Genomic DNA, 12,752 nt, shown 5'->3' with positions numbered 1-12,752 from the left:
AAATAAATGTCTAAAAGATTTATTAATTTTACATAATTTTATCTTTAGTGAGTACAAATAATTTTTAAAAATTCAAAAATATTTTTTTGACATTTATTTTTATCAAATTAATTTATATTTTATCAAATTAACGATTTTATCTTTGAAATTAAGCAATGGTATGGTATCTTCAATTATCCTTATTTGGAACAAAATTCAAAATTTAAGGTCAAATGTATCACAATTGAAAAGTCAGAGAATAAAGTGAGACAAGTTTCAAACTATAGGGACCGTTAGTGTAATTCGCTCAAAAATTTAAATGAAAACACCCCTCATAAAATAACATAAATTTTAAAAATAAATTCAAAACAACTAGAAAAGTATGAGAGGTATACATTGATGTTGTTTGGTATAACTTATTGTAAGTTAAAGTTGATAATTAAAAAGTAGAAATTAAAAGCACCCATTCTCCAGCTTTTATATAATTAGCTTTTCTCAGTTTATTCAAGTTATTTCTGCCTAAAAACCTGTAAGCAGAAGTTGCACCAAACAGTCTGGCATAGATTTCTAAATTAAAATAAGCTATAATCACCTCCTATAATCCACACCAAACTAGAGATGGCAATCGGAACCTGATCCCCTGACCCTGAATTGAACGGTTATTTCCCAAAAAATACCCTCGATGGACTAGAGATGGTATTAAAAAATGTATCCCTAGTGATATTCGAGCTGGAGACAAGGATACATATTTCAGTCTCGGACCTGGCCCGACCCTGACGCCGATCCCCACCCTATATAAACCCCGATGTGAAATTACTATTTTGCCCCTCCTTATACATATGTGTGCGTATAGGGTTTGGTTGAAACACTCTGCTCACACACAAAACACTAACATTGCTAGTCTCTCTTTCTCTCTCTCACCGCCATTGCCAAGAACTTTAGGGTTTCGCCTCCCCCTTTCTCTCTCACACATTGAACGACGACTGCCGCTCCTCCGTCATCGCCGATCCTTTTTCATCGCTGATCCTCCCTCACCGTTGCTCGTACCTCACCGCTGATCATCATCCCTTACCGCTGCTGTTTAGGGTATCTCTTTCTCTCTTTCTCTCTCTTTCTCTCTAGGGATTTCAATCTACTAGGGTTTACAGACATATATATATTGTAGACACCCCATTTTTGACCGTCCTCAAGACTTGGACGTCACCGTTTGAACACTCGGTGATTATCCATGTTTGTGTTCGTTTGGAGTTCCCGGAGGTCTCGGCTACGCGTGCCTTGCCTCAGGATCTCCGAACTCGACCGTTTAGTGTATGGTTTTGTACCAAACACTTGTGTTTTGCCTTAGAAGGGCAGGGTAGGGCTTGTGGACCATCCCCACCCATCACCGGCAGTGGCTAGAGGCCACCGGCTGGTTTTTGCTGCCACCGGCAATGTATATTGCCGGCCGGCACTATTTGTTGCCGGTCAGCACTTTTTAGTGCCGCCGGCACTCTTTTTGGCCAAGATGGCATTTTTGGCCGGCCGATTACTGTGCATCTGCTTTTGCAGATATTTTAAGACAGCTGTTTTACTTTTGCTCCCCTCCATACACGTGTATGGAGGGATCTCCCTTTTATGAAGCTTGTCTTGTAAGCTTTACAAGACAAGAAGTGCCATATAGAGAGAGGAGAGCTCTTGGCTTGAAGAGGGACATTTTTTTGAGATATTTTGAGAGCTTAGACAGCCATTGTTAGGGTTTGAGATCTAGGGTTAGGGTTTGTTACACCTTATCTCTCTCTTTTTCCCTCTTGTGTGTGTTTTAGTGTGTTTAGTCCATACTATTGCACACAAACACATAGTGTTTCACCTTCCTTTGGCTCTTGAGGTTCTAAGGGACTGGTTTTGAAGTTTTGGTGTTGGATTCAAGCTAAGGAAGGCCATTGGAGCACCATTGTTGAAGAGGACTACAAGGGTAAGAAACTTACACCTTTATTCCCCATTTTTGCATTGAATTTCCACCTGTCTTAGAGCTATTTTTGTGCTTATTGTATAACATAAAAAAGTTCTGTTTTTAGGCCCTCTTTATTGTTTATTAAGAGTGTTTTGTTGTTTGAGGGTGGTTGACCCCCCTTAGGCCTTGAAAGGCCTCATTTTGAGCCATTTTGTGCTAGCTCCGGGATTTTGGTGTTGGGATCTCTTCACCACTGAAATCTTGAGGGATTTCAGTGGTAAAGGTGATGCCTTGAAGTCCCAAGAAGGAGAGGGCCACCCCCTCTCCTTGTTGTCCTTGAAAAGGGCATGTTTTGGCCTCTTGAGAGAGCCTATGCTTGAGTGTGTGTTGAGCATGTTTAGGCTGTTTTTCATGCTTATATATCCATAATATAACATGATTTTAAGTTGGTTTTGGTACTCCATGCATGCTTAGCATAGTTGCCTTGTAATGCCTTGTTTATGCCTTAACATGTCTTAGGTTGTTAGCCTTTGTTGGAGCATGTTTTAGGCTTGGTCTTGTGAAGATTTAGTGCATGTTTTGCCATGTTCTAGGTCTGTCCTAGGTTGTTTGGGTCGAATTTGGCATGCATCATATAGCCCCTTTGTATTTGGGCTTGTTGGCCTTGAGTATGTGCATGTGTAGCATGACATCTTTGCATCGATTTGGTGATTTGGGGTCCCCCCACATGTTATTTCAGTCCCATTTCCATGCTTGTTTGATTGCCTTGCATGCCTCTTTAATGCTTTGGAAGCTTGTGTAGCAATTCTCCATGTTTTGACCATTATGCATGCCTTTGTTTTTTGAGTCATTTGGATGTCATCTAAGTGGTCCTTAGGCCTTGTATTAATGTCCCAAAACTCTGTTTTTGGTCAATGAGTTCATGCCATGTTTGGTCTTACTAATTGTAGTTCAATGCCCCATTGGTTTGCTTTGAACACTTGGGCTATTTATTGCATATTTGGCTTGATGTATTGCTTGGTTTGGCACCATGTTTTTAGCATGATTTCAATGCTTATGTTGCATGTTAATTAGTCCATGATTCTCCCTTTCAAATGTGTTTGAGGGTTGTCCAATTTGTGCTTAAGTGTTGGCCCCTCAATTAGGTGCACGTGTGCATGTATATTTGGTCCTTCATTATAGCATTATGGCTACTGTTTTAGGCCTATTTAGAGTTGCCTAATTCATGTTTAAGTCCATCTTCGCACCCATTTGCATCGCCATATGTATGCTTGTATGCTTGCATAGGTTAGTTGCCATGCCATGTTGCATCCTTAGCTTGTATGCTTAGGTTGCATTGCATTTTGCATGCATTCCTTGCCCCTTGATTTGGTGATAGGGATTAGGACTTTGGTTTGATTTGGTTTGCATTTCATTTGAAATCAAAGTTGCATACTCGGTTCTTTGGGCCATAATGCATGGAAATGCGTGATTGGTGGTCCGAGAATCGAGGCACATGCCCCTTTGAGTCATTATCATGATAAGGAACATGAGTGGTGCATACATGCCTTGAATTGTGCTGCCATGCTTTGCCTTGCCCTCTGTTGCTGTCATTTGCAGATTCTGCAGGAACACTCTGCCGACCGGCAGTGTATAGTGCCGACCGGCAATAATTTCTCTGCCGACAGCTTCGTTTTGTGCCGATGTCCACACACCACTGCCGGTGGTAATTCCACTCAGCCGGTGGCACTCTCCAGTGTCCAGGGATGCAGTCCTGAGATTTTGACAGCCTCCAGAGGAGTGAAGGAAGGAAAACAGAGGCAGCCTATGCATGGCGGTGCGTTTCCCGAGACGGTTTATCTGTTTTCTTAGCTTAATTTAATTTGTTAATTAAATTAATTAATTTGTAATATTAATTAGCTTGCGTAGTTAATTAATTTGTAATATTTATTTGGTCCCTCCGAGTGAGGGCAAATCTGTAATAAGCGTGCGTGAGTGGTGTGTATGTCTTCCAATCCCCACTTCTTTCTTCCCTTTTACTTACCTGCTTTGTTGGTTAGTATTAGGGCACGTTTAATTTAGCATACCTTATGCTATGTATGCGTGCATCCATGCATTTGTATTGCATGCATTAGGCTCGGTACATCACGCTAACTGCATTTGTATTTCAATCCAAAAATTGAATATGTGATAATTGATCGCATTTCATATGCCATGCTTAGGTTAGCCGAGCCTACTTCGATTGCACCCCGTATGCGTTGCATTAGGCAATTTAACATGAACTAGGACATGCATGTTTGCTAACTGGTTTATTGTTTTGGCACGAAGTACGATGTAAGTATTTTTGCTTTAGCATCTCGCATGAGTGTGAATGCTACCATGACAGCATGCTTAACATGTGGCTAGATGCTTATGTGTTATAAACTGCTTGAATGCCTGTGGGTGGAGGTTGGGTTGTTTGAGTTGGAAAAACCCATTGAAATCCGTGTTTTAAGCCTACTTGCGAGTAGCAAATTCCAAAGTACTTTTCAAAACAAACGGATACGCAATGCTTATTTCCAAATTAGGCAATCTAGTCTATACTTGTTTGCTGCGCGCATAACATAGTAACGCTAGGCTAATAACTGGAATAAGAACACATAGCGTTTTCAAAATCGGATATCATGGTTAGTAGAGACCGGCCTTCGGACCGGGCGAAAGGGGGTGCTCATAGCTGACCTTCCCCGATCGTACCCAAGCTCCCGAGCCGAGACAACTCCGGTGATGACGGACCTGTGGCCTTCGGCACCGAGTCAGGGTTTCCTAAATTTCCCCATTTTAAAAATATTTAGGTGGCAACTCTGTATCTGGCAAAGCAGTCCATGTTTGGCACTACTTTTCAAAAATCTGTTTCTCAAAATGATTTGCCAGATTTGGACTCTTTGGTTCAGATTAAGAACCGCGACAAACAAAAATAGCGAGTCCGAACTGTAGCAGCGAGGCTCCCCCTCCGCGGGCTTGTTACATATATATATATCAGAGTTTATTTATTTTTCTGTAAATTTATTTATTTTAAGGTTTAGTGTTTTCTCTAATCAAAATATATATATATATATATATGATTGATCTGTAATCTGTTATTGATTTGTTATATATATATGATTGATTTGTTGTTACTGATCTGTTATATATATATGAAATCTATTGTTTATTTTATTTTTGGTAATTGGTATCATCACTATTCATTAGTTTAATTTGACGAGTTCATCACGAATCAGCAATATAGTTCATTTAATTTAATTTTTTATTTGTCATTTACAAGGAAGTGCAAAAGAAATAAATGAATTTGAAATTATAGTTAATTCCATGGGGGTCAATATAGTTTTTTATTAAGCAGAGTTATCTGCCATTTGAAGTTATAGTTAATTTCATGTCTCAAAATGTGTAAGAATTAAAGTGGGTGAAACAATAGTTTTTTATTAAGCAGAGTTTGTAACCTGTAATTTTTTACAATGAAAGAAAAAAAGAAAAAAGAAAATGAAAAAGAAAGAGGTTAATGAAGCATCAATGAATAATATTCTTTTTTGGGATTTTATTCCTCTTCTAAGGATAATGTTTTCAAGAGCTCTCCAGTACACATCAGTGATGACATGATTGGTTCTTGGGTTTGTGAAAATGTGACTTCAAAATTTTGAACTAGGGCAATAAAGCTAGCTAACAAAGTGCGAACAAATAAGAGAGCTGTTATTTCCACACACAAAGTTCAAAGTTCATTCACATTTTAATCAATCAGAATATGATCTTTTTTTTTTTTTTAAATTATTGATCTGTTTGTGACCTGACTTGTTAATGATTTGTTGTTTAAGGACCAATTGGTTGTAGGGTGCAAAAAACATAATCTGTAATGTGTGCACAAAGTTGGTTGTAATGTAATATGTAATTATCGCATTACATTTCTGTTCATAAGAAAATATTAAAAAATTAATGATTATTTCTTTTAAAGAAAAAATATCTAATTTAGTATTAATGTGTGCACGAAGTTAGTTGTGGGGTGCAGAGATGAAACGTATTCATATTATTATTTCATCTAATCTACATATTATTATTTCACTTTTATATTACCATGGAATAATTTCAATATTGAATTTATATTAATTACTTTTTTAGGAAATTCAACATTGGAATCGGTGGACTCACTACAAAAAAATTGCTTTTTTGTGACGGTAAAACGCCGTCGCAAATACCTCAAATGCCGTCTCAAAAAGTTTTTTGCGACGGTAAGTGGCTTTTTGCGACGGTAAGTGGGGGGTCGCAACAAAGGGGGTTGCAAAAGGGTTTTAGCAACGACATGACACCGTCGCCTTTTTTTTGTGACGGCAAAATGCCTTTTTTGCGACGGAAAAATTCTGTCGCAAATAACGCGTGAAAATCTGAATTTTTTTGAGACGACACTGTGTTGCCGTCGCTAAAAGGGATTTTTGCGATGGCAAAAAACACTGTCGCTAGAAATTTATTTGAGACAGCACTTGAGCTGTCGGTAAAGGACTATTGGTGACGGCAATAACACCGCCGCTAAAGGCCTTACTTGTCAACCAATTCCCTATCTTTTGCGACAGTAAAGGTGCCGTCGCAAAAAATCCCGGTTCAATTTTTTTTTGAGACGGTGTGTGCTGCCGTCTCAAAAAAAAAAAAAAAAAAAATCTATATTAAAAATATGAAAATAACCTATATTAAATAAAAAATAACTAAAAAAAAACCCAATAATTACATAATAATATAAATACATACATAAACAAAAGTTAGCACATAATGAAAATTCATAATGTTGTTCTATTCATAACAATACATAAATAGAAATTCATAACAATAAAAATTATCCCATTACATAATGTTGCATAATACATACATAATGTTGTTCACAAATCTAAATAACGTAAATCAAAACCAAAAGTTTTCGTCTTGATTCTTCCGTAGGTTACAAAAGCAAAAGTTATAATCTTTACACGCTCGCATTCCACAAGAAGCAAACTGCTACTCAGGAAATATCTGAAAATAACAAAATAAAAATAATTAATGACAATATAATGGTGTTAATATTTTAATTACAGAAAAACATAAAAAATTAACTACTATATAATTACAAAGATGAACAGAATAAGATGCAATGATCTGATGGTCATACAAATATGAAAACAGATTTCTATTAAACACCATAGACAAGGTATTCCGTTCATTTATTCCAACTCAAGAACTGTAATGAGATAATCATCATAAAATGCATATGAATACAAACGTGTTGTAAATTTATTGTAAACCATTCTGAACTCCAAATAATAATTTCTATAGCTTAAGTAGCCTATAAAAATAGTGTAGTTTCTCAAAATTATTTGTTCATAATAGAAAAAGAAACATGGCAAACTTACTTCCATGCGATATCCTGCTCTCAATGCACACATTGAATGAAAAGAAGTGGCACACTTGTAACACTGAGTGCAAGAACCATGAGTCTGCTTGCAAATAACACATGGTTGCAGTTCAAACAAATGTATCACGTTTAGAATAGAAGGTTAGAAACATGAGGGCATATCACCAGATGTATTTCACAGTTTTTTTTTTTTTTCAGCCTCCTATGTAGATTCACACAACAAACACTATACATGCAGGAGCCATCATATTCAAAAAAATAATAGTGGGTCCATTTCTTTATTAAATATGGTGGATCCTAGATGTACAATTGCCATTTTTTGTGTGGATTCATGTAGAGGAGGTGAAAAAACCAAAGACATAACATTAATGGAAACATGTTTCACTAAATAGCAATTATACATTTATCATCTAACATATACTCTAAAATCAGAAACATATACACTTCCAAGAAGTTGGAGTGCCTGTCACACATTGACACTCGTCAAACACTCTGTGTCCTACTATTTTTTTCAAAAAATTGACCCAGGCACACTTTGGACACCTAGGTGGACACACACATAATAAGTTTGAAAAAATAAATTTGGATACAACATAAATTTATACATATTAATCCCTCCTACTTTAAGCCTAAAAAATTAATGTTTATCATCTTTGAATGAAAATCATATATATGAAAAATAATACAAATATATCTTTTGCATGTGTCCCTCACATGCCATGTCTTCTATTTTTTCAAAATTATCATGCTAGTGTGTCCATGCCCAAGTAACTAATTCGGCAAAGATCGAGAGCACCATGAGAGCATCTATATTATATAATTTTATATATCATATTATTTTTTTTAAAAATAATTTATTTAAGTATTGTTATATTTTAATATAATTAAGATTATATTAATAATTATTTGCATAATTTTTTAGTCATATAATTTTTATACTAAATATCTAGATGCTTTTACTAGCTGATTCAGTACTTAATGTTTTGTAAGTTCAATAATATCAAGATACTTAATCAAATAACAAAAAATGGAGTCAAGTGGTGCAGTAGAAGCTTCTCTTAATTCATGAAAGTGACAGGTTCAAATTCAAATCCTTCAAAAAGCGTTGTTGTTTTATTATTATACATGGAGACACAACGAGCCAGCAAGGTGATGGAGGATACTAGGTGAGCATGGTACACTAGTAGTTTATGTGTTATTCAATTATTGGCTAATCCATGAGTGGCTGGGGGAATTTTCAAACTAAAATTAATTGATCCACAGATTAATCATGGATTAAAACTCAATCTGTCGATTTGCATTCTAGTTCATGATTCACATCCAAACTATTTCAAACCCACTAAAACTGCATGTTTTCCTAGTATAAGAAGCACAGACACTTTAACATCGTAACTTTTTTGGAAAAAAAGGACACCACGAGGATATATAATTTTATATATATTTTTTGTCATATTTATGAATAATAATTCATTCAAAGATAATAAAAAAAAAAAAAAAAATCTAACAACTGTATAACACTAAATTATATTCCAGCCTTGAAGCACTGCTGACAAAATTTTATCATTGTAGTGTCGGCTGCGTCACTGTGTCAGTTAGAAACACCATTTTTACAATGATTTTAAATAAGACTCATACCTTTACAAAAGAATGTGATGGAATTCTAAGAAGTCCAACTGCAGGCTCCATCTTCTCAGCATCTACAAAAACAACTTCAGGCCGGAACCAAGCACATGTGACATGGACCCATAGGGAGTCAACATCAGTTGGCTTCAAAGCTCCCCCTGCAGAAGCAGCATTCAAATCTATAAGAATCAAAAAATAGAAAATGAAACTGGGTATTTAACGCATAAATAAGGATATCAATGGGAATGCCTTTAACAAGGCGGAGACAACACTCCTTCTCAACATTAGGAGTTTCGCATGCTCTGCAAACCCATGATGTAAAATCCTAAACATTGTTTGCTCCATAGCACTCTTGATGGACTGCTATTTGACACTTGAACTCAACAAGTTAAAAATAAAATTGACTTAGATGATTCTACTAAAGTTCCTAAATCAGGTGCTATCTCATCTCAGCAAATAAATTGTAATTCAAATGCATAAAATGTGATGATTAAGCATAAAGATTCATGAAGAATAGTAACACCTGTTGCAAATAACAATTTTGTTATAGTCCCAATCCTCAACCCATCTACATACACAGATTTAACACAACTACGAACAAATTTCTTAAGAACAAATTTCTTAACATACATACATACATACATACATACACAGATTCAACAAAAATTCTTAAGAACAAATTCAAACAAATTTCTTAACATACATACATACATACACAAATTTTTTAAGAACAAATTCAACAAAATCAACATGAATCTGATTAACATACATACACACAGATTCAACAAATTCCTTAAGAACAAACACACAGAGAGTGATCGGTGCAGAATAAAATAAACATAATAGATCAGATTCCAAAACAAAACAAACACACAGATTCAAAAACAAACAAAACGGATCTGTTGGTCCAAAACAAACAAACTGAATAGATCTGTTCGATCGGTGCAGAGATAAGAGATCAGGGAGAGAGAGAGAGAGAAAGAGAGAGAGAGGCTTACCTGTGAGTCGATCGGTGCAGAGATGCAAAACCAGAGTGTGAGACTGATGAGATGAGAGAGTGAGGGAGACAGATCAGATCAGAGAGATATCTGATATATATATGTATATATATATATATATATATAAATATATATAAAACAAAAAAAAAAACAACGATTGGGGCGAGAGAGAGAAAGATAGAGATTGAGAGAGAGAGTTTATCCGTGAGTAGATCGGCGTTGCGATGAGATGAACAATGAGAGAGTCAGAGAGTGATCGGTGCAGATATGAAGAACAACGAAACGAGAGAGTGAGAGAGAGAGACAGTGATGAGTTGAACTTGAGATGAGACTGAGAGAGTGAGGAGACGATTAGGGTTCTAAGAGATTGGGGATTTTGGGGGGCGCGGGAATGGAAAAAAAGGGGAGGGAACCGAGTGGGCGGGATTGGGAAAAAAAAAATTAAATAATAATAATTTTCATCATAAATGAATATTTAAATAAAAAAATAATAATAATTTTCATTTTCATCATAAATGAATATTTAATGAATGAAAAATTATTATTATTTTTTTTTATTTGGTAGAAGTAAGGATAATATTTTAATGAAAAATATTTTCTATTAAAAGTGATGAGTGAGAGAGAGAGAAGGAGAGAGAGAGAAACAAACAGACAAAGAGAGAAAGAGATAGAGAGAGACAGATAGAAAAAGAGAGAGAAACAAGAGATGAGCGATACAAAAAGAGAGAGAAAGAGCGAAAAAAGATGAATGAGAGAGAGAATAGAAAAATAGAAAGATAGAGAGCAGAGAGATGTGGGAGAGAGAGACAGAGAGAGAAAAAAGAGAAATGAGCGAGAGAGACAGAAAGAGAAAAGAGATGAGAGAGATAGAGAGAAGAGAGATGAGCGAGAGAGACAGAGAGAGAAGACAAATGAGAGGGATTGAGAGAAGAAAGATGAACGAAAGACACACAGACAGATAAACAAACAGACAGAAAAAGAAGAGTGATGAGTGAAAGAGAGAAATAGAAGAATGGTAGTAGTTGAATGACATTTGCAGTAGTGGTAAATGTGGTAGAGAATATGGGTGGTGAGAGAGAGAGATGAGTGAGAGACGAATAGAGAAAAGAGATAGAGAGATAGAGAAAGAGACAGAGACAGAGTGATGAGCGAGAAAGAGACAAAGTAGTCGCTAAAAGTGCATTTTCTTGTGGTGGATCGATAAATCGAAAGAGAGCTCAATAAATAAAGAAGAGATGAGGGAGAGAGTGAGCAAGGCGAACACAGTGGGGGAGAGAGATAGACAGACAGGCAGACAGAAAGAGAGAAGAGTGATGAGTGAGAGAGAGAGAGAGAGAGAGATGGAGAGAGAGAGAGATAGACAAAAAAAGAGAGATAAACAAGAGATGAGCAAGAGATAAACTAAAAGATAGAGAAAGAAAGTAAAAGAGATTAACGAGAGAGACATAGAAAAAAAAAAGAGACAGAGAGAGTGGTAGTGGTAGTGGTCATAGTTCCACCCACTGATTTAAGTATGGTGCTTGTTTTGAGCTTTCAAATCATAATTCTACATCTATTTTTCAAAACTCAATTCAAAATATAATCATTACTTTTCGAAACTCATAATCAAACACATAATTCAAAACTCTTTTCAAAACTTAATTCAAATCAATTTTTTAAATATTTTAAATATTTAAATATTTTAATTTTGTGAGAGACAGATAAAGAAGAGAGATAGAGAGAGAGATAGAGATAGAGTAATGAGCGAGAGAGAGAGAGATAAAATGGTTGCTAAAAGTGTATTTTCTTATAGTGGATCGATAAATCGAGAAAAGGCTCGATAAATAGAGAAGATGTGAGTAAGAGAGTGAGCAAGGCGAACATAGTGAGGGATAAATAGACAAATAGACAAGTAGACAGAGAGAGAGAGAAGAGCGATGAGTGAAAGAGAGACAGGGAGAGAGAGAGAGATAGACAGAAAAAGAGATAGAGAGAGACAAAGAGAGAGAGAGAGAGATAGAGGGAGAGATAGAAAAAAAGAGAGAAACAAGAGATAAGTGAGAGATAGACAAAAAAAGAGAGAAATAGAGCGAAAAGAGATGAGAGAGAGAAAAGAAATAAGAGAGATAGAGAGAAGAGAGATGAGCGAGAGAGACAAAGAGAGAAAATAGATGAGAGAGATAGAGAGAAGAAAGATAGGCGAGAGATACAGAGAGAAAATGAGAGAGAGAAACAGACAGATAGAGAAAGAAGAGTGATGAGTGAAAGAGATAAAGAGAAGAGAGAGAGATAGAGACAGAGAGACAGGAAGATGAAAAAATGAATGAAAACAGAAATGTTATTCAAACCATTTTGTGACTATATATATGAAGCTATCTCAAAACCACAATCACTATGCTAGGTTAGAGTTTTCAAAAAACTCTTTTGAGAAAATTATACTTTCTTATTTTTCGTGTTATATTGTTTTTACTGAATTTTTTTTAATATTTTAAGTATTTTTTTAATTTTTAGACACATCTAACATAAATACACCTAAAAATTAAAAAAGTCGTAAAAAAAAATCTTTTAAAAATTCATTAAATACCAAAAATACAAAAAAAAAAATACAATAATTCAATACATTTTTTTTTTGTATTTTTATGTATTTATTCATTTTTAAAAATATTTTTTCATAAATTTTTTATTTTTTAAATACATCTAAGTAAGGTGCATCTTAAAAAAATATTTAAAATTTTAAAAATATTCACTAAAAAAAAAAAAAAAAACACGAAAGTCACTTTTTGCGACGGCAGAAAATGCCGTCTCAAAAAAGCAGAGTATTTGCGACGGCACCATTTGCCGTCTAAAAAAAGCAGAGCAT

At 35.3% G+C, this 12,752-nt stretch overlaps 1 long non-coding RNA gene across 1 annotated transcript; it reads right to left on the bottom strand.

The window, feature by feature from the left end:
* Positions 1-6,666: 6,666 nt before the first annotated feature.
* LOC145819975 (uncharacterized) lies at positions 6,667-12,655 on the bottom strand. Its single transcript, XR_014360817.1, has 3 exons — positions 9,914-12,655; positions 8,928-9,073; positions 6,667-6,913 (listed from the first exon to the last, which is right to left on the bottom strand). It is a non-coding gene; the product is annotated as an uncharacterized LOC145819975 (long non-coding RNA).
* Between the last annotated feature and the right edge of the window lie 97 nt (positions 12,656-12,752).

This window comes from Camellia sinensis, chromosome 2 (genome assembly GCF_055761805.1).
Source record: "Camellia sinensis isolate YWXY chromosome 2, ASM5576180v1, whole genome shotgun sequence".
Classification (NCBI taxonomy): domain Eukaryota; kingdom Viridiplantae; phylum Streptophyta; class Magnoliopsida; order Ericales; family Theaceae; genus Camellia; species Camellia sinensis.
Note: the sequence above shows the minus strand (reverse complement) of the source record. Positions and strands in the feature narration are given on the sequence as shown.